Consider the following 25206-nt stretch of genomic DNA (forward strand, 5'->3'; position numbering starts at 1 on the left):
TGCAGTGGCATGATCTCGGCTCACTACAACCTCCACCTCCCTACAACCTCCACCTCCCAGGTTCAAGCAATTCTCATGCCTTAGCCTTCCGAGTAGCTAGGATTACAGGCACCCACCATCACACCCAGCTAATTTTTGTATTTTTAGTAGAGATGCGGTTTCACCATGTTGGCCTGGCTGGTCTCAAACTCCTGACCGCAAGTGATCCACCTGCCTCGGCCTCCCAAAGTGCTGGGATTACAGACGTGAGCCACCGTGCTCAGCCGACGGTGCTGTTTAACAACAGTATCTATCCTTGACACTATAGGGCTTCTTCTGACCACCTCAAAGATGCTACTGCATCAGGCTTTACCAAATTCTTCTCTTGTTACGTGAGTTTCAACTCAAGAGGTAACATGGAATCAGATCATGGGGGAAGCTTCAAGAGCAGCAAAATTTGTAATTTTTGCCCAGTTACCCTACAAGAAAATAAAGTTTGGACTCTTAGGCATAATCACCATGGTGAGAACCTATACATTAATATCTACACACAAGCATCTATATCTCTCCTTTTAAATGTACTCTTTAGATGGCTGCTCCTTATGACAAAGGTTTTATTTGGTGATTTGATGACAAAAAAAATCACTTTTCTTTATGGCGACTATTATGCCATCATCTTTACTAACAAGTATATTATCAGGAATCTCAAAGAAAGTGGCATTCATGTTATAGCCTTCATTACTTCAAACTATTCCAGATTCCCCGTATTATTTTACATATTTTCACTGACTTTTAAGCGAATGCTTTAATTTTCTTTCTTTTTTTTTTTTTTTTTTTGAGACGGAGTTTTGCTCTTGTTGCCCGGGCTGGAGTGCAATGGTGCCATCTCGGCTCACCGCAATCTCCGCCTCCCGGATTCAAGCGATTCTCCTGCCTCAGCCTCGCGAGTAGCTGGGATTACAAGCATGTGCCACCACATCCGGCTAATTTTGTATTTTTAGTAGAGATGGGGTTTCTCCATGTTGGTCAGGCTGGTCTTGAACTCCCGACTTCAGGTGATCTGCCTGCCTCAGCCTCCCAAAGTGCTAGGATTACAGGCATGAGCCACCGTGCGCAGCAATTTTCTACTTTTTTTTTTTTTTTTTTTAAATTTCTGAGATGGGGTCTCATTCTATCACTCAGGCTGGAGTGCAGTGGAGCGATCTTAGCCCATCACAGTCTCTGCCTCCCAGGCTCAAGCGATTCTTCTGCCTCAGCCTCCTCTGTAGCTGGGACCACAGGTATGTGCCACATGCCTAGCTAATTTTTGTATTTGTGGTAGAAATGGAGTTTTGTCATGTTGCCCAGGCTGGTCTCAAGTTCCGGAGCTGAAGTGATCTGCCCACCTCAGCTTCCCAAAATGCTGGGATTACAGGCATGAGCCACCGCGCCCAGCCAACTCTTCTACTTTAAAAAGGCAATTGATGAAACCTCGTCTCTAGTAAAAAATACAAAAAATTAGCTGGGCGTGGTGCCGGGTGCCTGTAGTCCCAGCTACTTGGGAGGCTGAGGCAGAAGAATGGCGTGAACCCAGGAGGTGGAGCTTGTAGTGAGCCAAGATCGTGCCACTGCACTCCTGCCTGGGCAACAGAGCAAGATTCCATCTGAAAAAAAAAAAAAAAAAAAAAGGAATTGGTAAGTTGTATGAACATTTTGAAACTCGAACATTTTTGTGTTACCAGGAAACTCACTATAGAGAGAATGAAAACTACTACTATTTGTAAATAATACATATGACACAGACTGTGACAGGCCACTAAGCTGATCTGTAGGTTAAAATTTTTGTTCTATGAAAACCTTAAAAACCACATGGACACACACACAGCCTTCCCCAGCCCCCGCCATCCCATCACACAGCCTTCCCCAGCCCCTAACATCCCATTTGTGGACGTAACTGACATATAGGAAGACAGCCCATAGTTATCCTATAGGTTCACCTTGTCCCTGGAATTGTGTTACATAAAGAAACCGAGAAGCATTTCTCCAAGAAAGCTATGGGTCACTTGTGAAAAGCCCCAATTCATCCCAGCTGAGGCATTTATCTTGTTGGAATCACTGGTAAAAGGGAAAGCCTTGTCTCTTAAAGACTTTCAGTTACAGAGGCTACATAAAAAGTAATGGCCACCACAAAGCTTAAACAGATAAACTATCCATTTTCTGTCTTCTCCTATACATTAGTAATTACTTTTAAAAACATCTCCACCTGTACCTCAGCCTCTTATTCCTTACCAATATTCCTTACCAATAAGCAACACATATCCTAATGATATTTTGTTGATGGAGATAGAAATTAAATAGGTGGCTAATTCTTCTTCACATACGAGAAAGGAAAGTTATGGAATGAAAATGATGTCTCTAAGGACCTAAATTTTTTAAACTAGTGCGACCTAATCTGTGACCATGGCTAAATTCTCTTGTCTCAGCTTTCTTCCATATAAAACGAGTTGTCTAACAAACAGCAAGCTCAATTAACATCTGATACCATTATTATTAAACTTTTTCTATTTATATGTATTTCATTCTCAGTTAATATGATGACAGAAGGGGATAAACATAACTTATCAACGACATTAATATGACTTCTTTCCCCTACTACGTTCATTAATAAAGAGGTTATAATTAGGTTTCAAAGATAGCATTTCATTAATGTGATTTCATTCAGATACAACTATTCTTTGCATATAAGTGCAATAAAAACCTTAGAAGTTTTTATTTGACTATATTAGCTTCATAAGTAGAAATAATACACATGCTTTATGCTTAGGTTAAAAATCAGCCTAACAATATATTCATGATTAGTTCAAAAGAGCAGACATCAATTACCTATAAGTTTATAACTGTCAACACATAACAATTACAAATGAGAAACAGAGTAATCAAAGTCACGTCATAATCAATGTCCAGAAGGTCAAAGACATGCAGAGGCCAAATGCATCTTCTAAGTGTTGCCTGGGTCAATGTCTTATATTTTACAAGTGTAAACATGGGGAAATCAAGTGATTTTTAATACACTTCAGAAATGAAGTGATTTTTAATACATCCCATATAGTAAAAACATAAATTTGAACTAATGTCATAACACCCTTCTGGTGTCCTTTTCATTAAAATGCAGTACCCTAATCATGTTTACGATTGATATTTCTCTTAAGTATAAATTACAGATCGTATTAATAAATTTGTAAAAAGTGGCAAAAATATCCATTGCCAACATATATTCATTCAAGTCAATCAGTATATACTTAATGAGTGTCTTCTTTCTCCAGAAACTTTACTAAGATGGAAAGGAGGCTTTCAATTAAAGCCCAGAGAGAGAGAGGCAAAAAAAAAAAAACCCAAGTCATTATAAAACATCAAAATCTGTGAAGTTATAAAGATGCCCACTGGGTATGAGGGTGATAACAGAGATCATTTCCAGGTAACAGAAAAGAGTTTATAAAAGGGTCATGTCTGAGTTGTACCATAACTGAGGAGTATTTGACCAGATGGTACTGAAGAAGGAAAGACCATTTGCAGCCTAGGCGATCAAAGGAGCAGGGCGACGGGGAGAAATCCATGGAGCGTGTCCAACTACAGTCAGTCTGGTGTGAGATGCTGCAGTCCCAAGCGCATGGAGTGATGGAGATAAAGCTGAGGCCTCCAGGTTGTGGAGAGCCTTAAGTATTAAGGGGCTTGGGCTTTATTCTTTGGGCAATGATATCTACTAAACAGTTTCAAGCACAGGAATGCCATGGTCATATTTTTCATTGTATAAGAACATGTTTATAGCAGTGGAGTAGATATTTAAGAGATAGACTGAGCGAAAGAAAAAAGCCAATGGCTATCTAGTTTTTTTTGTTTGTTTTGTTTTTTTGTTTGTTTGTTTTTGAGACGGAGTCTCGCTCTGTCACCCAGGCTGGAGTGCAGTGGCACAATCTCGTCTCACTGCAAGCTCCGCCTCCCGGGTTCACGTCATTCTCCTGCCTCAGCCTCCTGAGTAGCTGGGACTACAGGTGCCTGCCACCACGCCCGGCTAATCTTTTGTATTTTTAGTAGAGACGGGGTTTCACTGTGTTAGCCAGGAGCTGTCTAGTTTTTAAAAGATAATCTAGTGAGATGCAGAACAAGACAGCAGAATAGAAAGCTCCACCGTTCGTCCCCTGACCCCGCAAGGACACCAAGTTAACAACTAATCTACATAGGAGAAACACCTTCTTAAGAACCAAAAATCAGGTGAGCACTCATGGTACTTCATTTTAACTTCACATCCCTGAAAGAGGTACTGAAGTGTTTTTAAAAAACAAAAACAAACAAAAAAAACCCGTCCTGAATCTGCTGACACCATGTCTCCCTTGCTGGGGGCGGAGAGCATCTCTGGCACTCAGGGAGGGAGAATACAGCAATTGTGAGGCATTAAACTCAGTGTTGTCCTGTTAGAGTAGAAAGGAAAACCAGACCAAACTCAGCTGATGCCTGCCCACACCAGGGGGAATGCAGATCCCTGAAGTCAGAACTTGAGTGCCTGCAAACCTTGCCACAGAGGGCTACAGCACTCTGAGTCTCCAGGTCAATGTGAAAGGCAGTCTAGGCCATAAGGACTACAACTATTAGGAGAGTCCGAGTGCTGAACTAGGCCCATAGACTGTGAACTGGGGGTGGGAGGGCACATGACACACTGAGACACCAGCTGGGACAGACAAGGGAGTGCTAGCATCACTCCTCCCCTAACCCCAGGCTGCCCAGTTCTCAGCTCCAGAAGAGACGCCTTCCTTCCACTTGAGGAGAGGAGAGGGAGGAGTAGGGAGGACTTTGTTTTGTATCTTGGACACTAGCTTAGCCACAGCAGGATAGGGCACCAGACAGAGTTGTGAGGCCTCTGTTCCAGGCCTCAGCTACCAGACAACATTTCTAGACACACTCTGGCCCACAAGGGAACCCACTGCCTTGAAAGAAAGGAGCTGGTGCCAGCAGCATTCATCACCTGTTAACTGATGAGCCCTTGGGTCATGAATAACCAGCAGCAATATCAGGTACCACGTCGAGCGCCTTGGGTGAGGCTCTGGGACATGCTGGCTTCAGGCACCAGCACAGCTACTGGGGTCCAAAATGCCAAGTGTGCTCTTGGGGTCCTCAATTCCAGGACTTGACCCTCGGATGGCATTTCTGGACCTGCCCTGGGACAGTGGGAAGTCCACTGCCCTGAAGGGTGAGTCCCAGACCAGGTGGCATTCACTACAAGCTGACTTAAGAGCCTTTGGGCCTTAAGGGAACATCAGGGCTAGTGTGGCAGTACTCCTCATGGTTTGGGGTAGTGGTGATTACAGGGTGAGGCTCCTCTGCCTTTGGAAAGGGGAGAGAAAACTGGGAAGGACTGTATTTTGTGTTTTGAGTGTCAGCTCAGCAGCAATACCAGGTAGATGTCTAAGACTTTTGACTCTAGTTCCTGACTCCCAGATGGCACCTCTGGACCTACCCAGAGCCTGGCAGACCTCACTACCCTGATGCGGAAAAAAAAGGCCTGGCTGGCTTTATCACCTACTGATTATAAAGCCCCAGGGCCTTGAGTGAACATAGGCAGTAGCTAGGGAGTGGTTACAGCAGGACTTGGGTGAGACTCAGCCCTTTGTTGGCTTCATATGTGACTCAACAAAGTCACAGTGGTGACACAGGGGTGCTTGTGTCACTCCACCTCAAGCTTTAGGTGGCTCAGAACAGAGAGAGAGAGACTCTTTGTTTAAGAGAAAGCAAGAGAAGAGAACAAGACTCTCTGCCTGGTAATCAAGAGAATTATCACAGATCTTGTCCAAGACCATCAAAGCAGCACCTCTATGAGTCTGCAAGAACCACAGCATTACCGGGCTTGGGGTTCCCCCTAAAGTAGATACAGCTTAGATCACAATACCCAAGTCCTGTCAAATATCTGGAAAGCCTTCCGGAGAAAGATGGCTACAAATAAGCCCAGACAGTGAAGACTACAATAAGTACCCAACTCTTCAATGCCCAGACACCAAAGAACATCTACTAGCATCAACACCATCCAGGAAAACATGACCTCATCAAATGAACTAAATAAGGCACCAGAGACCAATCCTGGATAAATAGAGCTATGTGACCTTTCAGACAGAGATTTCAAAATAGCTGTGCTGAGAAAACACAAAGAAATTCATCATAACACAGAGAAGGAACTCATAATCCTATCAGATACATTTAACAAAGAGAATGAAATAATTAAAAGGAATCAAGCAGAAATTCTGGAGCTGAAAAACACAATTGGCATACTGAAGAATGTATCAGAGTCCTTTAATAGCTGAATTGATCAAGGAGAAGAAAGAATTAGTAAGCTTGAATACAGACTATTTGAAAATACAGAGTCTGAGGAGACAAAAAACAAACAACAATAAATTATGCCTTGCCTACAGGATCTATAAAATAGCCTTAAAAGAGTAAATCTAAGAGTAATTGGGCTGGGTGTGGTGGCTCATGCCTGTAATCCCAGCACTTTGGGAGGTCAAGGCGGGTGGATCACAGAGTCAGGAGATCAAGACCATCCTGGCCAACATGGTGAAACCGCGTCTCTACAAAAAATACAAAAATCAGCCAGGTGTGGTGGTGTGCGCCTGTAATCCCAGCTAGTTGGGAGGCTAAGGCAGAAGAATCACTTGAACCAGGGAGGCAGAGGTTGCAGTGAGCTCAGATCACACCACTGCACTCCAGCCTGGCAACAAAGCAAGACTCCATCTCAAAAAAAAAAAAAAAGTACAAAAACAAAAAAAATACAGCAATTGGCCTATTGGCCTTAAAGAGAAAATAAAGGACAAGATAAGGGTAGAAAATGTATTCAAAGGGATAATAACAGAGAACTTCCCAAACCTAGAGAAAGCTATCAATATACAACTACAAGAAGGTTATAGAACACCAAGAAGATTTAATGCAAAGAAAACTACCTCAAGGCATTTAATAATCAAACTCCCAAAGGTCAAGGATAAAGAAAGGATCCTAAAGACAGCAAAAGAAAAGAAATAAATAACATACAATGGAGCTCCAAAACATCTGGCAGCAGACTTTTCAGTGGAAACCTTACAGGCTAGGAGAGAATGGCATGACATATTTAAAGTGCTGAAGGAAAAATCTTTTATCTTATAATAGTGTATCTGGCAAAACTATCCTTTAAACATGAAGGAGAAATAAAGACTTTCCCAGACAAACAAAAGCTGGAGAATTTCACCAAGAGCAGACCTGTCCTACAGGAAATGCTAAAAGGAGTACTTCAATCATAAAAAAAAAAAAAAATTAATGAGCAATAAATAATCACCTGAGGGTACAAAACTCACTGGTAACAGTAAGTACACAGGAAAAGCTAGAACATTGTAACAGTGTACCTGTGGTGTGTAAACTACTCTTACCCTAAGTAAAAAGGCTAAACAATGAACCAATCAAAAATAATAATTAAAACAACTTTTCAAGGCCTAGTGAGTACAATAAGATATAAATAGACACAATAAAAAGTTAAAATGCCAGGGGATAAAGTTAAGGTATAGAGTTTTTATTAGTTTTCCTTTTGTCTGTTTGTTTATGCAATTCATGTTAAATTGTTATGAGGTTAAAATGATGATAATATCAAACCAAAAAAACACATAGTGGGGACACAAAAAATAAAAAGCAAGAAACTAAATCGTATCACCAGAGAAAATCACCTTTGCTAGAGGAAGATAGGAAGAAAAGAAAGAAGGAAGAGAAGACACCAAAACCACCAGAAAACAAATAACAAAATGGAGGAGTAAGTCCTTACTTATAAATAATAACACTGGCCGGGAGCGGTGGCTCATGAGTATAATCCCAGCACTTTGGAAGGCTGAGGTGGGTGGGTCACCTGCCTGGGAGGTCAGGAGTTGGAGACAAGCCTGGACAACATGGTGAAACCCCATCTCTACTAAAAATACAAAAATTAGCCAGGCGTGGTGGTGTGTGCCTGCAATCCCAGCTACTCAAAAGGCAGAGGCAAGATAATTGCTTGAACCTGACAGGCAGAGGTTGCAGTGAGCTCAAATCATGCCATTGCACTCCAGCCTGGGTGACAAGAGTGAAACTCAGTCTCAAAATAAATAAATAAATACATACATACTTACATACATACATATATACATACATACATACATACAAACATACAATGAATGTAAAGGGACTAAACTCTCCAACAAAAAGACATAGACTGGGTGAATGGATGAAAAAAACAAGACTCATTTATTTGTTGCCTACAAGAAACACACTTCACTATAAAGATCCACATAGACTGAAAATAAAGGGATGGAAGAAGATATTCTATGCTAATGGAAAACAAAAAAAGAGCAGGAGTTGCTATACTTATATCAGAAAAAATAGATTTCAAGACAAAAACTATAAGAAGATATAAAAAGGCCACTATATAATGATAAAGGGGTCAATTCAGCAAGACGATGTAAGAACTTTAAATATATATGCACCCAACACTGGAGCACCCAGATATATTAAGATAAAACAAATGGTATTAGAGCTAAAGAGAGAGATAGGCCTCAATACAATAATAACTAGAGACTTCAGCACCCCACTTTCAGAACTGGACAGGTCTTCAAACAGAAAATCAACAAAGAAACATCGGACTTAATCTGCATGATAGCCCAAAAATCAGTAGCATTTCTATATGCCAAGAATTAGTAGAAGAAAATAATAATAAAGATCAGAGCAGAAATAAATTGAAATGAAAAAAATACAAAAGGTCAATAAAACAAAAAGTTGGTTTCTTGAAAAGTCAAACAAAATAGACAAATCTTTAGCCAGACTAACAAAGAAAAAAAGAGAGAAGATCCAAATAAAATCATAAATGAAAAAGGAAACATTGCAACTGATACTGCAGAAGTTCAAAGGATCATTAGTGGCTACTATGAGCAACTATATGTCAATATATTGGAAAGTCTAGAAGAAATGGACAAATTCCTAGATACATACAACCTACCATTATTGAACCAGGAAAAAAAATCCAAAACCGGAAGAGACCAATAACAAGTAACAAGATTAAAGCCATAATAAAAAGTCTTCCAGTAAAGAAAAGCCCAGGACCTGATGGCTTCACTGCTGAATTCTACCAAACATTTAAAGAAGAACTAATACCAACCCTACTCAAACTATTCCAAAAGACAGAGGAGGAGGGAATACTTCCAAACTTGTTCTACGAGGCTGGTATTACTCTGATACCAAAACCAGAGACACATCAAAAAAAGAAAACTACAGGCCAATATTTCTGATGAATATTGATGCAAAAATCCTCAACAAAATACTAGCAAACTGAATTCAACATTACATCAGAAAGTGGGATTTATCCTGGGATGCAAAGATGATTTAAAATATTCAAGTCAATCAATGTGATACATCATATCAACAGAATGAAAGATAAAAATCATATGATCATTTCAATTGATGCTGAAAAAGTATTTAATAAAATTCAACATCGCTTCATGATAAAAATCTTCAAAATACTGGAGATAAAAGGAACACATCTCAACATATGGCTTTTATTAAAAGCCATAAATGACAGACCCACAGCTAGTATCATACTACATTGGGAAAAACTGAAAGCCTTTCTTCTAAGATCGGGAACATGACAAGGATGCCTGATGTCACCACTGTTATTCAACATAGTACTAGAAGTCCTAGCTGGAGCAATCAGAAAAGAGAAAGAAATAAAAGGCATCCAAATTGTAAAGGAAGAAGTCAAATTATCCTTGTCTGCAGATGATATGATCTTATATTTGGAAAAACCTTAAGATTCCACAAGAAACCATTAGAACTGACACCCAAATTAAGCAGAGTTGCAGGACACAAAATCTACATACAAAAATCAGTAGCATTTCTAAATGCCAACAGAGAACAATGTGAAATAAATAAATAAATAAAAAATTCCACTTACAATAGCCACACATAAATTAAATTCTTAGGAGTTAACCAAAGAAGCAAAAGATCTCTATAATGAAAACTATAAAACGCTAATGAAATAAATTAAAGAGAATGCCAATAAAGGAAAAATATTCCATGTTCATGGATTAAAATCCAATATTGTTAAAATGTCCATACTACACAAAGCAATCTACAGTTTCAGTGCAATCTCTATCAAAATGCCAATGACATTCTTCATGGAAATAGAAAAAAGGATCCTGAAAGTTACATGGCAACACAAAAGACCCAGAATAGCCAAAGTTATCCTAAGCAAAAAGAACAAAACTGAAGGAATCACATTACTTGACTTCAAATTATACTACAGAGCTATCGTAAGCAAAACAGCATGGTACTGGCATAAAAACAGACACACAGAGCAATGAAACAAAACAGAGAGCCAAGAAACAAATCCACACACGTACAGCAAACTCATTTTTGACAAAAGTGCCAAGAACATACACTGGGAAAAAGAGTTTCTTCAGTAAGTGGTGCTGAGAAGACAGGATATCAATAGGCAGAAGAATGAAACTAAACTTCTATCTCTCACCATATATAAAAATCAAAGCAAAATCGATTTAAAAATTAAATAGAAAACCTCAAACTATGAAACTACTTCAAGAAAACATTGGGGAAACTCTCCAGGATACTGGTCTGTCTGGGTAAAAAATTCTTGAGCAATACCCCACAAGCAGAAGCAACCAAAGCAAAAATGGACAAAGGGGATCATATCAAGTCAAAAAGCTTCTGCACGGTGACCAAGAAGCAGCTTCTCTGCTCCTTCTGGAATCTCTGCCTGGTTCAACCCGCTTGCCTCTACTCCTGGCTCCACCATGTCCATCAGGATGACCCAGAAGTCCTATAAGGTGTCCACCTCTGTGAGCAGCACCAGCTTCTGGGGGTGGCCTGGGTGGCAGCTCTGGTGGGGCCAGCAGCATGGGAGGCATCACCGCCGTCATGGTCAACCAGAGCCTGCTGAGCCTCCTCAACCTGGAGGTGGACCCCAACATCCAGGCCATGCACACCCAGGAGAAGGAGCAGATCAGGACCCTCAACAACAAGTCTGCCTCCTTCATAGACAAGGTATGGTTCCTGGAGCAGCAGAACAAGATGGTAGAGACCAAGTGGAGCCTCCTGCAGCAGCAGCAGATGGCTTGAAGCAACATGGGCAACATGTTCAAGAGCTACAACAACCCTAGGGGTCAGCCAGACACTCTGGTCCAGGAGAAGCTGAAGCTGGAGGCAGAGCTTGGCAACATGCGGGTGCTGGTGGAGGACTTTAAGAACAAGTACAAGGATGAGATCAATAAGCATACAGAGACGGAGAATGAATTTATCCTCATCAAGAAGGACATGGATGACACTTACATGAACAAGGTAGAGCTGGAGTCTCACCTGGAAGGGCTGGCTGACGAGATCAATTTCCTCAGGCAGTTGTATGAAGAGGAGACCCCGGAGCTGCAGTCCCAGATCTCGGACACATCTGTGGTGCTGTCCATGGACAACAGCCACTCCCTGGACATGGATAGCATCATCACTAAGGTCAAGGCATAGTATGAGGAGATCGCCAACCACAGCCAGGCTGAGGCTAAGAGCATGTACCAGATCAAGTACAAGGAGCCGCAGACGCTGGCTGAGAAGCAAGAGAATGACCTGAGGCGTACTAAGACTGAGATCTCCAAGATGAACTGGAACATCAGCCGGCCCCAGGCTGAGATTGAGGGCCTCAAAAGCCAGAGGGCTTCCCTGGAGGCCGCCATCGCAGATGCCAAGCAGCGTGGGGAGCTGGCCATTAAGGATGCCAACACCAAGCTGTCCGAGCTGGAGGCTGCCCTGCAATGGGCCATGCAGGACATGGCGTGGCAGCTGCATGAGTACCAGGAGCTGAACGTGAAGCTGGCCCTGGACATCAAGATTGCCACCTACCGGAAGCTGCTGGAGAGTGAGAAGAGCCACCTGGAGTCTGGGATGCAGAACATGAGTATCCATATGAAGACCACCAGTGCCTATGCAGATGGTCTGAGCTTGGCCTATGGGGGCCTCACAAGCCCTGGCCTCAGCTATGGCCTGGGCTCCAGCTTTGGCTCTGGCACAGGCTCCAGCTCCTTCAGCTGCAGCAGCTCCACCAGGGCCGTGGTTGCGAAGAAGATCAAGACCTGCGATGGGAAGCTGGTGTCCGAGTCCTCTCATGTCCTTCCTAAGTGAATAGCTGCGACAGCCCCTCCCAGCCTGCTCCTCCGTTGGCTGCCCCAGAGCCCAGGAGGGAGGCTGCTGTGCAGTGGAGCACAGGGAATGGGAGACCCACCTGAGGCTCAGCCCTAGCCCTCAGCCCACCCGCGGGGGAGTTTACTGCCTGGGGACCCCCTTGCCCATGCCTTCAGCTACAAAACAATTCAATTGCTTTTATTTTTTTTTCCAAAATAAAACCTCAGCTAGCCCTGAAAAAAAAAAAAAGCTTCTGCACAGTAAAGGATACAATCAACAAAGTGGAGACAACCAAAATAATGGGAGAACATATTTGCAAACCCTGCTGGGGATTAATAATCAGAATATACAAGGAGCTCAAACAATGCTGTAGGAAAAAAATATATAATAATCTGATCATTTTAAATAGGCAAAAGATTTGAATAGACATTTCTCAAAAGAAGACATACAAACGGCAAACAGGCATATGAAAAGGTGGTCAACATCACTCATCATCAGAGAAAGGCGAATCAAAACTACAATGAGCTATCATGTCACCCCGGGTGAAATGCCTTATATCCCAAAAGACAGGCAATAACAAATGCTGTCAAGGATGTGGAGAAAAGGGAACCCTCATATACTGTTGGTGGAAGTGTAAATTAGTACAACCACTATGGAGAACATTACTTTTTGGTTTTGAGGTTCCTCAAAAACTAAAAATTGAGCTACTATTTGATCCTGCAATACCACTGCTGGGTATATACCTGAAAGAAAGGAAATCAGTATATACAAGATATATCTGCACTCTTATGTTTGCTACAGCTCTGTATATAATAGTTAAGATTTGGAAGCAACCTAAGCATCCATCAACAGAAGAATAATCCATAAAGAAAACATGGTACACATGTACAATGGAGTACTATTCAGCCATAAAAAAGAGTGAGAGCCAGTCATTTGCAACAACCTGGATAGAACTGGAAACTATTAAATAAGCTAAGCAGAGAAAGACAAATATCACATGTTCTCACTTATTTGTGGAATCTAGTAATCAAAACAATTGAACCCATGGACATAGAGAGTAGGAGAATAGTTATCAGAGGCTGGGAAGGTAGTGGGAGGATGGGAGGGAAAAAAATAGCATGAATAAGACCTACTATTTGATAGCATAACAAGGTGACTACAGTCAATAATAACTTAATTGTGTATTTTAAAATAAGTTAAAGAGTGTGACTGGATTGTCTGTAATTCAAAGGATAAATGCTTGAGGGGATGGATACCGCATTTTCCATGTTGTGATTATTTCACATTGCATGCCTGTATCAAAATATCTCATGGCCGGGTGCAGTGGCTCATGCCTGTAATGCTAGCACTTTGGGAGGCTCAGGCAGGTGGATCACCTGAGGTCAGGAGTTCAAGGCCAGCCTAGCCAACATAGTGAAACCCCCGTCTCTACTAAAAATACAAATATTAGACGGGCGTGGTGTTGGATACCTGGAATCTCAGCTACTTGGCAGGCTGAGACAGGAGAATCGCTTGAACCCAGGAGGCGGAGGTTGCAGTGAGCCGAGATCGTGCCATTGCACTCCAGCCTGGACAACAGAGCAAAACTCATCTCGAAAAAAAAAAAAAAACAAATAAAAAAAAAAAAACACCTTATGTATCCTATAAATACTGTGTACCCACAAAAATAATAATTAAAAAAGATAATCTAGTGAAAAGATTCAGGACTGATCAGAGGCAATGGTTGGGCAAAAAAATTAAAACTGCTTTGACAAACTTTTGGCAGATAAAACTTGTGATTGGTTGAATGTAGGCACTCAGTGAGAAGGGATAAAACAGAAAACTCTAGTATGAAGGACTGGGTAGATGTGACTTCCCCACATGAGAAAACAGCCATTGATTTAGGGGCAACAGTGAAGATTTTAGCTGGATGTAAAGTACCCGTAGGACATCCAAGTTGAGGGAGCCGGGAGCAAGGTGCCTGAGCTGGCATTTCAGGGAGAAGCCTGGCATGGAGCTAGAAGGCAGGCAACATATGCCGAATAAGGAAGGAGCCCAGAGGTGGCATACAGGATAAACAGCAAGAGAAATATAAAGAGAACTAGGAAAATGCAGATAAGTAACTGTACTATCAATAAAACATTAAACCACTAATGTGAGACTCATTGCCCTGGCATGTTATCTGAGACCAATACGTTCAAAAGCAAGTATAATAAAGGTACAGATGACCTGAGAGTACAGAAATGCTTACACAAATTTGGAAAAAAAATCAAACAAACAGACATTCCACATGCAAACCTAGGATTGAACAATTAGTGTATCTTTGACTATCCCCCATCTCATTACCCAATCAGCGTGAAACTGACCAGTATAAATCATCTCTCTCCTGTGATGTCAAAAAACCCCAGAAATAGAAACTGACTATCTCAGGTCTTCTCTGAGAGTTCCCAGGGACCTCCTCCAGTCAAATCCCTATGGCCCTGCAGAAGGCCCAGCCCTGGAAGAGGCTGAGGACAGTGCCCCACCTCATGTTGCTGTCTCATCAGGACTTCAGCCCGCAGTGAGAGGCCACCCATCTCTAAGGCTGAAGGCAGAGGAAGCAATACAAGGGTTGCTCCTGACACTTAAGGTTCAATACATCTTTTTTTCTGTGTTAAGCCTGAGTATCAGTTGGCCCAGCTTAGTTGAGGAGAAAATTAGGAGCAAAGCAGGGACTGATACACATGCATTCTCTAGGTCCACACCTGGACACAGCCAGTGTGACTCTCGAGGATGAGAACCAGGCTCTGAGCCGAGTCTGGGTGACCTTGATTCCTCTCCCAGCTTCCCCACCCATCAGCTGAGTGACCTTGGGAAGGTGGCCCCCAGGAGCCACGCTGCATGATTTATAAAATGGTTTCTATAGATGGCTGATAAACGTCTCATGGCTGCTGTGTGATAGTCCTCTTATTTTATCTTATTTATTAAGAAGAGCTATTCTAAAAAAAAAAAAGCAAACAATCCTAGGAGCCATCCTTGACAATTCACTTCGCCTCCCATATCCAGTCAATCAACAATGCCTATTCACTTCCTTAATAAGCCCTCCATTGATCCACTTTGTCCATCTCTGCAGCTACCACTTGGTCAGAAGCATTACCACTGCTCCCTGGGCAACTGAGACTCTTCCCACCATTCCCAATTAATTCTTCTCACAGCTGCCAGAGGGGGTTTTACATTTTCCTTCAGTTCGACCCTATCCTTGAGGTTCTTTCTGCTGCTTCCCTTCTTCTTCTTCTTCTTTTTTTTTTTTTTATTTTTGAGACAGAGTCTCACTCTGTTGCCCAGGCTGGAGTATAGTGGTGCAATCTCGCTCACTGCAACCTCTGCCTCCCGGGTTCAAGCAATTCTGCTGCCTCAACCTCCCATGCAGCTGAGATTACAGTTGCACACCATCACACCTGGCTAATTTTTTATATTTTTGGTAAAGAAGGGGTTTCACCATGTTGGCCAGTCTGGTCTTGAACTCCTAACCTCAAGTGATCTGCCCGCCTCGGCCTCCCAAAGTGCTGGGATTACAGGCGTGAGCCACTGCGCTCAGCCCCCTGGTTCTTCAATTGTACTCTGCTTCCTTCCCAAAGTCTCAGGGCCATGCCGGTCTGCGCCCCCAGATCTCACTGACATCATCTCCTGTTGCCCTCCCCTCACACAGTGAGTCCACTATGTGAACTCTCTCTTTTCACAACAACCTGGCTTCAGGTCTCCAGTCTTACTCTTTCCATCTCCTAATATACCGTGGCTTCTTCCTCCTCATTCATATCTCAGCTCTGGAGTCACTTTCTCAGGTCCTTCCTGAGGACTTGATCTAAACTTATACCACACACTGTGTGTGTGTGTGTGTGTGTGTGTGTGTGTAACTATCAGACAGTAACCAGATAGTAACATTATCTGGTTACTACCATGTTGCCCTGTTTTATTTACTTCACAACATTTATTATCTAAGATTCTTACATAATTCTTACTTGTTCATCTGCTAATGTGTTCACCATTTTCTATCTGTATTACTAGAACTTGGTTTTAGCAGGCACTCAAATATTAGCTAATGGAAACATACACAGCTATGCTTCAGATTATAGATGATATACTTTCCTATGAATTTGTAAGCAAAATAAGCTTACATAGGAATGCATTTGTAAGCTTATTATTTGCTTACAAATGCATAGGGATTATGGAAAGAGATTGTAACTTTACTGCACATACATTAGGTATTATGTGATGGGTCACTGCAGGTTCTAGGAAAAAAGTAAACAGTGAGGCCGGGCACGGTGGCTCACACCTGTAATCCCAGAGCTTTGGGAGGCTGAGGCGGGTGGATCACCTGAGGTCAGGAGTTCGAGATCAGCCTGGCCAACATGGTGAAACCCTGTCTCTACTAAAAATACAAAAATCAGACAGGCGTGGTGGTGCATGCTTGTAATCCGAGCTGCTCGGGAGGCTGAGCTAGGAGAATTGCTTGAACCCAGGAGGCGGGGGTTGCAGTGAGCCGAGATCGTGCCATTGCACTCCAGCCTGGGCAACAGAGCAAGAAAAAAAAAACAAAACAAAACAATGAACATTAAAAAAAGTACAATTAAGTGAAGACCGATAACAACAAAATCCAGCATCATTTAGTTCAAGTTACATTTGACATCTTCTTAGTTACCTTATCATAGGTGTTCAGTCCCCATAGAAACTACATCTGCAGCACAGATTAACTCACAGAGACCAAGGTAGCGATCGAGTAATGTTATCATCATTTTAACCTAAAAACAGCCAGTCTAACAAAGTCAGACACCCAAAGACATGTGCTTCCCACTTTACTTGGAAAATAAGAAGGGAGACCCTCCTTCCATCCAGCCTGCATCCTGGGACCTAGACTTGAGATCTGGCCCTCTATTACCCCCTTTATGTACTGTCTCACCTGTCCCAAATGTGTCTTTGAATGTCCACGTAGGTTCTGAAGGCAGCCTTCAGTGTGTCATGCTGAATGAGTTAAATTTTCCAGGAAAATCCATATCCCAAATTATTGCTTACTATGATCTCCTGCACAATATTAAGTAACTTGGGTTTTACTCTACGTACTTCCATACTGCTGCAGAATAAACACTCAGCACTTGTGAAAAAGAATTTATGGCTACAGAAAACATATCCAAGACTTACACAAGAAGATTTACAGCTAAGCCCTGACATTAACTGGCTTTGTGATCCAGCTTAGCTCCTCTTGCTCCAGCTTTGTCATCTGCGGAATGAAGATAATGGAGCAGCAAACTTGTCACAGCATCCGAATTACTATCCTGACAGGCCAGGTGTAGACAGACATCCTCAAGTCTGTCACTAGAGAGAGCAAAACGTCTTCATGGGGGCAATATCATTTTACAGTATTTGGGGCACTGAAATATTCCTTTCAGAGTGTCCTTACTTTACTACAAAATGTCCTACCAGAGAAAGAAAAATACTATCAATTCTATGGAAAGAAAGCATTAAAGGAATCTTACTAGCTCTTTCAGTAAAATCAATCAGGAAATCATGAATGCTAACACTTATTATGCAGACATACATTATCCATCCATTCCTTTAAAAATATTTATAGAAAATTTAGGTTCCTGTGGCTATGAAACTATTCTCAAAAAACTCTGTGTAACCTAAAAACAAACAAAACCCCCTGGGGCTCTTCCCTTTGCTCTCCAGTAATTCTCCTCTGCATTTTTAACATCTGTGTGTCACCCCTTGTCATTAATAAAGCTATCAACAGTCAGTAAAAGGCAATAGAAATGTTTCATTGAAATCTTAATTGCCAGACATAAATACAGAATATCTTAAAAACTGTCCTTTAAATGCCCACATTTCTCAAAATCATCTCTATTAATTTTATTTTCATTTTTCACTTTCTGGGTGCTCCATTTTCCATTTTTAGAATGTCTTATATATTTGGGCAGATTCCAAACAGAAAATGAGTTCCAAGCCTTGGACTGAATCATTCATTCCAATGGGTGATCCTAAAACTGAAATGCAGGCTTACCTCCCAGCCCTCACTCTGTGCATCCACCTTTTTTCACGCAAGCTCCCCAAGGAGGACACTGCCTCTGATGCGCAGGCAGGCCCAGGAGCTGATCTGGAGACCTTCCTGGCTCTCTGTCGTCTGCAGACTTTCAGAGCTCCCATGCATAGATATTGGTCCCCTTCCTGAGGATCATAACACCTTCGAATTCTTCCATCCTTTGAAACTTCCTCGTTGTGACAACCTTCCAACTAGTCCCAGCTTGCTTCTACTAAGTCTGTTCTGTTTACTGTCTCTTTTGTTATAAAATTATTTACTCATTTTATTTGAGTGACGTGAATTTAATGGGTCATACGTGCTTTTGCTAGTAACCCATGTGATATTAAGGTTTCTACATTTTAATAATGAGTCACATCCTCTGGTCTACCAATGCCACTTCCATCACTCACCCCTTCCTAGTTAAAAATTTGGCTAGTATCTTTCCATACTTTGCTCTTATTTATACAAATGTGAAATACATTTACATAAGTTCATTTAAAGGGAATGTATAACTTATTCTGAATTATGATTTATATACTCTGAATTGTGATCATTTATGTAACAGAAAGCTCGCTGCTTGCAGAGTAGAATTAACAAGTGTGAGGCCTGTTAGAAAGAAAAGTGACTTTATTAACCAAAACTAGTTGTGGGGAAGTGGCTGGACTCCCATCCAAAGCAACCACTTCAAATTTTGGTGGGGAAGGAAAGAGTTTAAAAAGGGAAAACTTGATATGAAAGGCATGCCAGAACTGTGCTGAGGACAATGTCTGTGCACCTTGTTCCAGTGGTTATCTTGGGTCCCAGTCCACCTGGTACATGGTCTGGCGTCATCTCAACAGTGGCGGGGCTGCTGATTAGCCCCCGATGTCATCTTTGGAATTCTGCAGCTGGGTCTCTAGGCTTGGTCTGTTTGTCTCAAGATTAGCCCCCAAATCTTCAAAGAAGGCACATAATTCGATGCTAGCATACAGTTAGATAAATAAGAAGGGAGTATATCTGGCGAGAAAGGGAGGAACGTGGAGTCTATTTTAAGGCTAAAGGAAAAAGGCTTCTGTAGTTTTCTTCAAGGTTACATCTTGTAACCCAAGAGAAAGAGGAAAAAAAAAAGTTTTAAAATGCATTTTGAAGTTATGCTGCCCAGTTACATTTACATCATGATATTCTTAAGCCAATCATCTTTTTAACGTCTCTTTCATAGTATGTATATTCCAGTTTTTATTCTACCATTTCATTATTGGTAGATCTTCAGATTGAATATTTTGTCACTAGAAGCAATGTTGCTACTTATTTCTACGTGTACCTTGGACATTACTGTAGTTTTATTTCTGAAGGCTAAATTCTCAAAATGGGATGGCTGTTTCACAGTAAATGCATATGTACATTTTGAAGAGACCATAAGACTGCCATCTCCAAAATGTTGAAGTAATTTATTCCTCTATCAATAAGACATATAGCCCCTATTTCAACAGCAGTGAATGATTTTAAGTTTTTTTGTTTTTGCTAATCTGATAGACAAAGAGAGGTATTTTGTTGTTTTAATATGAACGTGCTCGATTCCAGCGAGGTCAAATGTATTGGTTGTTTTATTTTCCATTATGTACACTAGTTGTTCTGAGTGGACTTGGCAACACTGTAGTTGAGTTTTCCCCCTTTCACATTTTATAGATTAGGGATGTTAATCCTCTGTTTTATGCTTTTCAAATATTCTCTCCCAGTTTATGGTCCATCTTTTATTTCTATTTGTTATTTCTTTCACCACACATAACATTTCAGTTTTTATGTAATCAAACCCATCAGTGTTCTTGGTAATGGCTACTAGGTCTCCTCTGTTCCTTCAGAAGGCCTCTTCTATGCCATGGAGAAAATGAGGCTGGATGCCCCTCAGATTCCAGGCCATGCACCTAGATCTGCATCTATCTGCATCTTTCGTCAGTCTTGGAGAAAGAGATGCCTTCTGGTAGAAATGGAACTACCTACCGTGTTCTTCACCTCTTCATTGCTTCAGACAAAAGACTGCAAAATGATCTCTGCATGGTCACACCCAGTAAACCATTTTTAACCCTGACCTTTATTGCTCATTCTACACAAATGACCCCTCTGATGATTTCATAGGCTCTCACTCGTGAATTCCCGAAGACATCCTGGCTGTCCTCCTCTTCCTCCAGCAATTGTATCTCAGCTTCCTGAGAGCACATGCTGCTTTTCCTCCATGTTTTCCCTTGGTCTTTTTTTCATTTAATGCAGTCTTACTGGTTGACCCCCTAGCTCCCAGGACTTACAGTTCAGTCTCTATGCTGATACATGCAGACTTGACCTCTATGCTTGCCTCTCTAGCACATTCCCAGATTTCTCAGCTCCAGACCCATTTTTATACAGACTACACATCCACAACCGAGCTTGTCATCACCATCACATATTTGGTGTCTAAAAGAATGGCCAGGGCTACATCCCAGTCACGCAGGCCGTAGGTCTCACTGTCTCCATGGACTCCTCAACACTATTTGTATTATAAATAAACACCACAAGATTTGTGCCCTCTAGACCCACGACACCCTATATTCCAGAACAAGAGAAGAATTGGCCTGGAGCTTTTGCCTGGATCTCTTGTCCACTCTTGCAACAGTCCCCCAGCAGCAACTCTCCAGTCATTCTCCATTCAGTTTTGCATTCTGTAGCCATAAAACCTGGGTCTTGATTGTGCCTCTTCCCTTGGAAAAATCCTATCTTGGTTCTATTGGTTTATAATGAAGTTCAATCTCCCTGTAAGGTTTATGAGACCATGCATGGCTTGAATCTTACTTCCTTCTTCAACCTTGGTTCTCACTCTGCCTCCTTCTGCCTCCTCACTCTGACCATGTCCTCTCTTCAGAAACCACATCCTGATTTCCAGTTTCCTGTCTACTATGTTCTCTCTCACCTATGTACCATTGAACATGCAGTTCCCTCTGCTGACTCAGTCTTAAAGTATGATGGGAAGGCTAGAGCATCACAAAAATACCTGGACAGTTAGACACAATTATTAATAAAAGTCAAATCTCAAAAGGCATGCTATCTATTAATACAAACACTAAAAAGTAAGCAAGAAAATTGCATATTAGGAAGATGAAATCAACACTGCACTACCACTAACTTGAACAAGGATTGGACAATAGACACAGAAATGAAATTACCCAGTGTTGAACATTCAGATTGACTTTGGAATCTCATAGGCTTTTCTAAAAAACCACTTCTTCCCTTTAAAAAGGGTCTACTGGCTTGGCGCAGTGGCTCATGCCTGTAATCCCAGCACTTTGGGAGACCAAGGTGGATGGATCATTTGAGGTCAGGAGTTCGAGACCAGCCTGACCAACATGGTGAAACCTTGTCTCTACTAAAAATACAAAAATTAGCTGGGCACGGTGGCGCACGCCTGTAGTCCCAGCTACTTGGGAGGCCGAGGCAGGGGAATTACTTGAACCTAGGGAGGCAGAGGTTGCAGTGAGATGAGACGGTGCTACTGCACTCCAGCATGGGTGACAGAGTGAGACTCCATCTTAAAAAAAAAAAAAAAAGGGACTACTTATTGTACATTTTGAATAAAAGACGAATTGAGAGTGAGAATTTGATGCCCTGAGGGGCATCTTAGTGACTAAAGATTTACCATCAGGGTAGGCTCAGTTTCTTTCAGGTAAATGAAAAATGGCAAAAATAATGCCTTTCATTTCTAAGCATGACCATAAAGATAAAACAGAAAAAATGATGACAGATTTGATGAACTACATCTTTAAAATATCTGTATGCCAAAACACACAAAAACACGCATATGCAAATTAAAAGACGAGTAGGTGGAGAAATAATAATAACCAAAGAGAGTTATATCTTCAATCTATAAAAAGCTCCGATAAACAAATATGAAGAAGATAAATACCCCCAATAAATAAGCAAAGATATAAACAGATAACTTAAAAAAAAAGATGATCAATAATAGGAAAAAAATCAATCAAATCACATGGAAAATAATAAGATAATAGTTTGAATTCTAAAACTGGCAAAAATGGGCCAGGCACGGTGGCTCGTGCCTGTAATCCCAGCGCTTTGGGAGGCCGAGGCAGGTGGATCACCCAAGGTCAGGAGTTCGAGACCAGCCTGGCCAACATGGTGAAACCCCATCTCTACTAAAAATACAAAAATTAGTCAGGTGTGATGGCGGGCACCTGTAATTCCAGCTACTTAGGAGGCTGAGGCAGGAGAATTGCTTGAACCTGGGAGGCGGAGGTTGCAGTAAGCAGAGAGAATGCCACGGCACTCCAGCCTAGGCAACAGAGCAAGACTCTGTCTCAAAATAAATAAAATAAAATAAAATAAAATAGGCAAAAATGGGCCAGGCACAGTGGCTCACCTGTAATCCCAGCACTTTGAGAAGCCAAGAGAGAAGGATCACTTGAGACCAGGGGTTTGAGACCAGCCTCAGTAACATAGCAAGGATCTGTCTCCACTAAAACTAAAAAATTTAGCCAGGCATGATGGTGCATGCCTGTAGTCCCAGCTACTCGAGAGGCTCAGGTGAGAGGATCACTGGAGCCCAGGAGGTCAAGATTTCAGTGAGCTGTGATCACACCAATGCAGTCCAGCCCGGGCAACAGAGTGAGACTCTGTCTCAAAAAACTATAATTAATTTAAAAATTTTTGAAAACTAAATAAATACAATTGGCAAAAATGATTGAAAGGAAGCTAACTTCAATATTGATGAGGGTGTGCAAACATATGCACTTGCAACCACTGATGACGGGAACATAAAAACCCATTCAAAGGCTGAAATATGGATGTTCTCTGAACCAGCAATTCAACTCATAGGGGTTTATCAAGAGGAAATATTTGGACAAATTAAAATAATATTTAGCCACTAAAAATAGTAATCCACAACCAAAAGATTAATGGTACTGAGCGAAAAACATGTACAAAACTATGTGATATATACAAACATACATAGTATAAGCCTCTGTTTTAATTAAAATATGAAATGTATTAAATATAATGTATTAAATATATGTTATAAAAGGGTATGTGTGTGTGCATATAGGCGCATGCCTAAAATGGCCTCAGAGGACTTTGCAAGAAAAGTTTAACAGTCTGGGGGTGGGCATGTGAAATTAATTATCCTTTTTAAATGTTTCTAGATCTCAAACATATTTAAACAAAGAGTATAAATATTGCTTATAATAAAACAGCAATACTATCTTAAATGTCTGTTTTGAAGACAACGTATTTAGGAAAATTGTATATAGAACAGGAAAGGAGTACAATCATGGAAAAGAGGGAAATCAGTGTTAAATTATAAAACCTGATCACACATTCTATTTGTTCATCATTTAGAATATACTTTTCAAATGGTTTCGATATAATAAAGCCTTAAATGTTTTGCTCTAAGCATCCTTGATTTGATTTTTCACACATAGTATATTTTAAGGGCTGTTCATTTGATTGCATTTGGTTCATTTAAATTCATCTCATCAAAATGCAAAATTTCTAAGAGCTATTTTATCTTCAAAAAAATCCCATTTAAGTCTAACTTATGTCCTATTTTTTCTTAGAAAAAGGAAAACAAATTTTACTAAAAGTAAATGAACTTAAGCTCCAAAAGTTCAAGGTTGACACAAAAGTAACTTAAACACCGTAAGATAGAAAAACATCCTGGCCTTCAATTCTTATTCAAAAAGTTTATTTACCCACATATGTTTCTTTAGTCATCAGTCTACAAAACAATTTGAACCAATTTTTCCTATCTTTTAAAATCTTATGTTACATATTCTTCTTTGACAGAGCAAATGAATGTTGAGCCTTTTCCTGGAAAAAGAAATCAAAGCCTGTCATTGCCATGTGCCCCTCTCCTCCAATCCTGCGACTCCCAGTCCATTGAATCTATCTGTCACTTAGTTTCAAGAATATGACATTAAACATGCTGATTCCTCTACTTAGAATGACTTTTCAAATCTTTTATCTTCCACGCCCAGCAAATACTCAGACCCAATACTCCTTCAAGACCCAATCTAATCACCTTCTGTCTCTAGAGACTCCTAATCACTGTAGTGGAGGGTGCCTCAACTTCCTTCAGTGGATAAAATCCACACGCAACAAGTTCATGCACACACACACGCACACATTCACACACACAAATTCACACACACACTTTTACACACATATCCAGACTCACACAGATTTACACACAAAGTTCACACACACAGATTCAGATTCTCACACACACTTTCACACACATATCCAGATTCACACACATAGATTTACACACATAAGTTCACAAGTGCACAGATTCACACACACAGATACACACATACATACAAATTCACAGATTTACACAAATTCACGCACAGATACACACAGATTCACACACACACACACAAATTCACACACACAAAATCACACAAATTGAAACACACACATTCACACACATTTACAAACATACAAAAATTCAACACACAGATTTATACACACATGTTCACAGACACAATTATTGGGCTTATATTGTAACTATCTGTTGACACGTCTTTCTTCTCTAGCAGACTCAGCTTCTTATGGAATGCCCCGTGTGCATGCCGACATATACACAGAACCTCCCCAGATGGGTGACACCCCACAACACATTCTCCACAAGAGTTTGCTGAATTAAACATGACCTATCATGAAAGTTATCATTATTTTAGATTACTTTCTCTGTATAATACAACTCCTTTTAAGATCTAGTCCCATAGATGTGAAGTGGGCTGAAGAGTTTGGAGTTCATATGACAGTTAGAAGACACTGGACTTTCAGTGACAGGGAACCATGGTATCAGATGGTGCTTTGAAAATAACATTGGCTGCACACAGTGGCTCATGCCTATAATCCCAGCACTTTGGGAGGCTGAGGCAAGCAGACAGATTGAGCCCAGGAGTTTGAGACCAGCCTGGGTAACATGGCGGAACCCCATCTCTACAAAAAAATACAAAGATTAGCCAGGTGTGGTGGTGCATGCCTGCAGT

General features: G+C 41.1%; 1 protein-coding gene and 1 pseudogene across 5 annotated transcripts in view; one reads left to right on the forward strand and one right to left on the reverse strand.

Annotated features, from left to right (window-relative positions):
• The window catches only part of PRKN (parkin RBR E3 ubiquitin protein ligase), a 1390810-nt gene that overhangs the window by 1216745 nt on the left and 148859 nt on the right, over positions 1-25206 (reverse strand). The gene's annotated exons all lie outside the window — the stretch shown is intronic.
• On the forward strand, positions 5149-12199 carry LOC134735945 (keratin, type II cytoskeletal 8-like; annotated as a pseudogene).

This window comes from Symphalangus syndactylus, chromosome 2 (assembly GCF_028878055.3).
Source record: "Symphalangus syndactylus isolate Jambi chromosome 2, NHGRI_mSymSyn1-v2.1_pri, whole genome shotgun sequence".
In the NCBI taxonomy this organism is placed as follows: Eukaryota; Metazoa; Chordata; class Mammalia; order Primates; family Hylobatidae; genus Symphalangus; species Symphalangus syndactylus.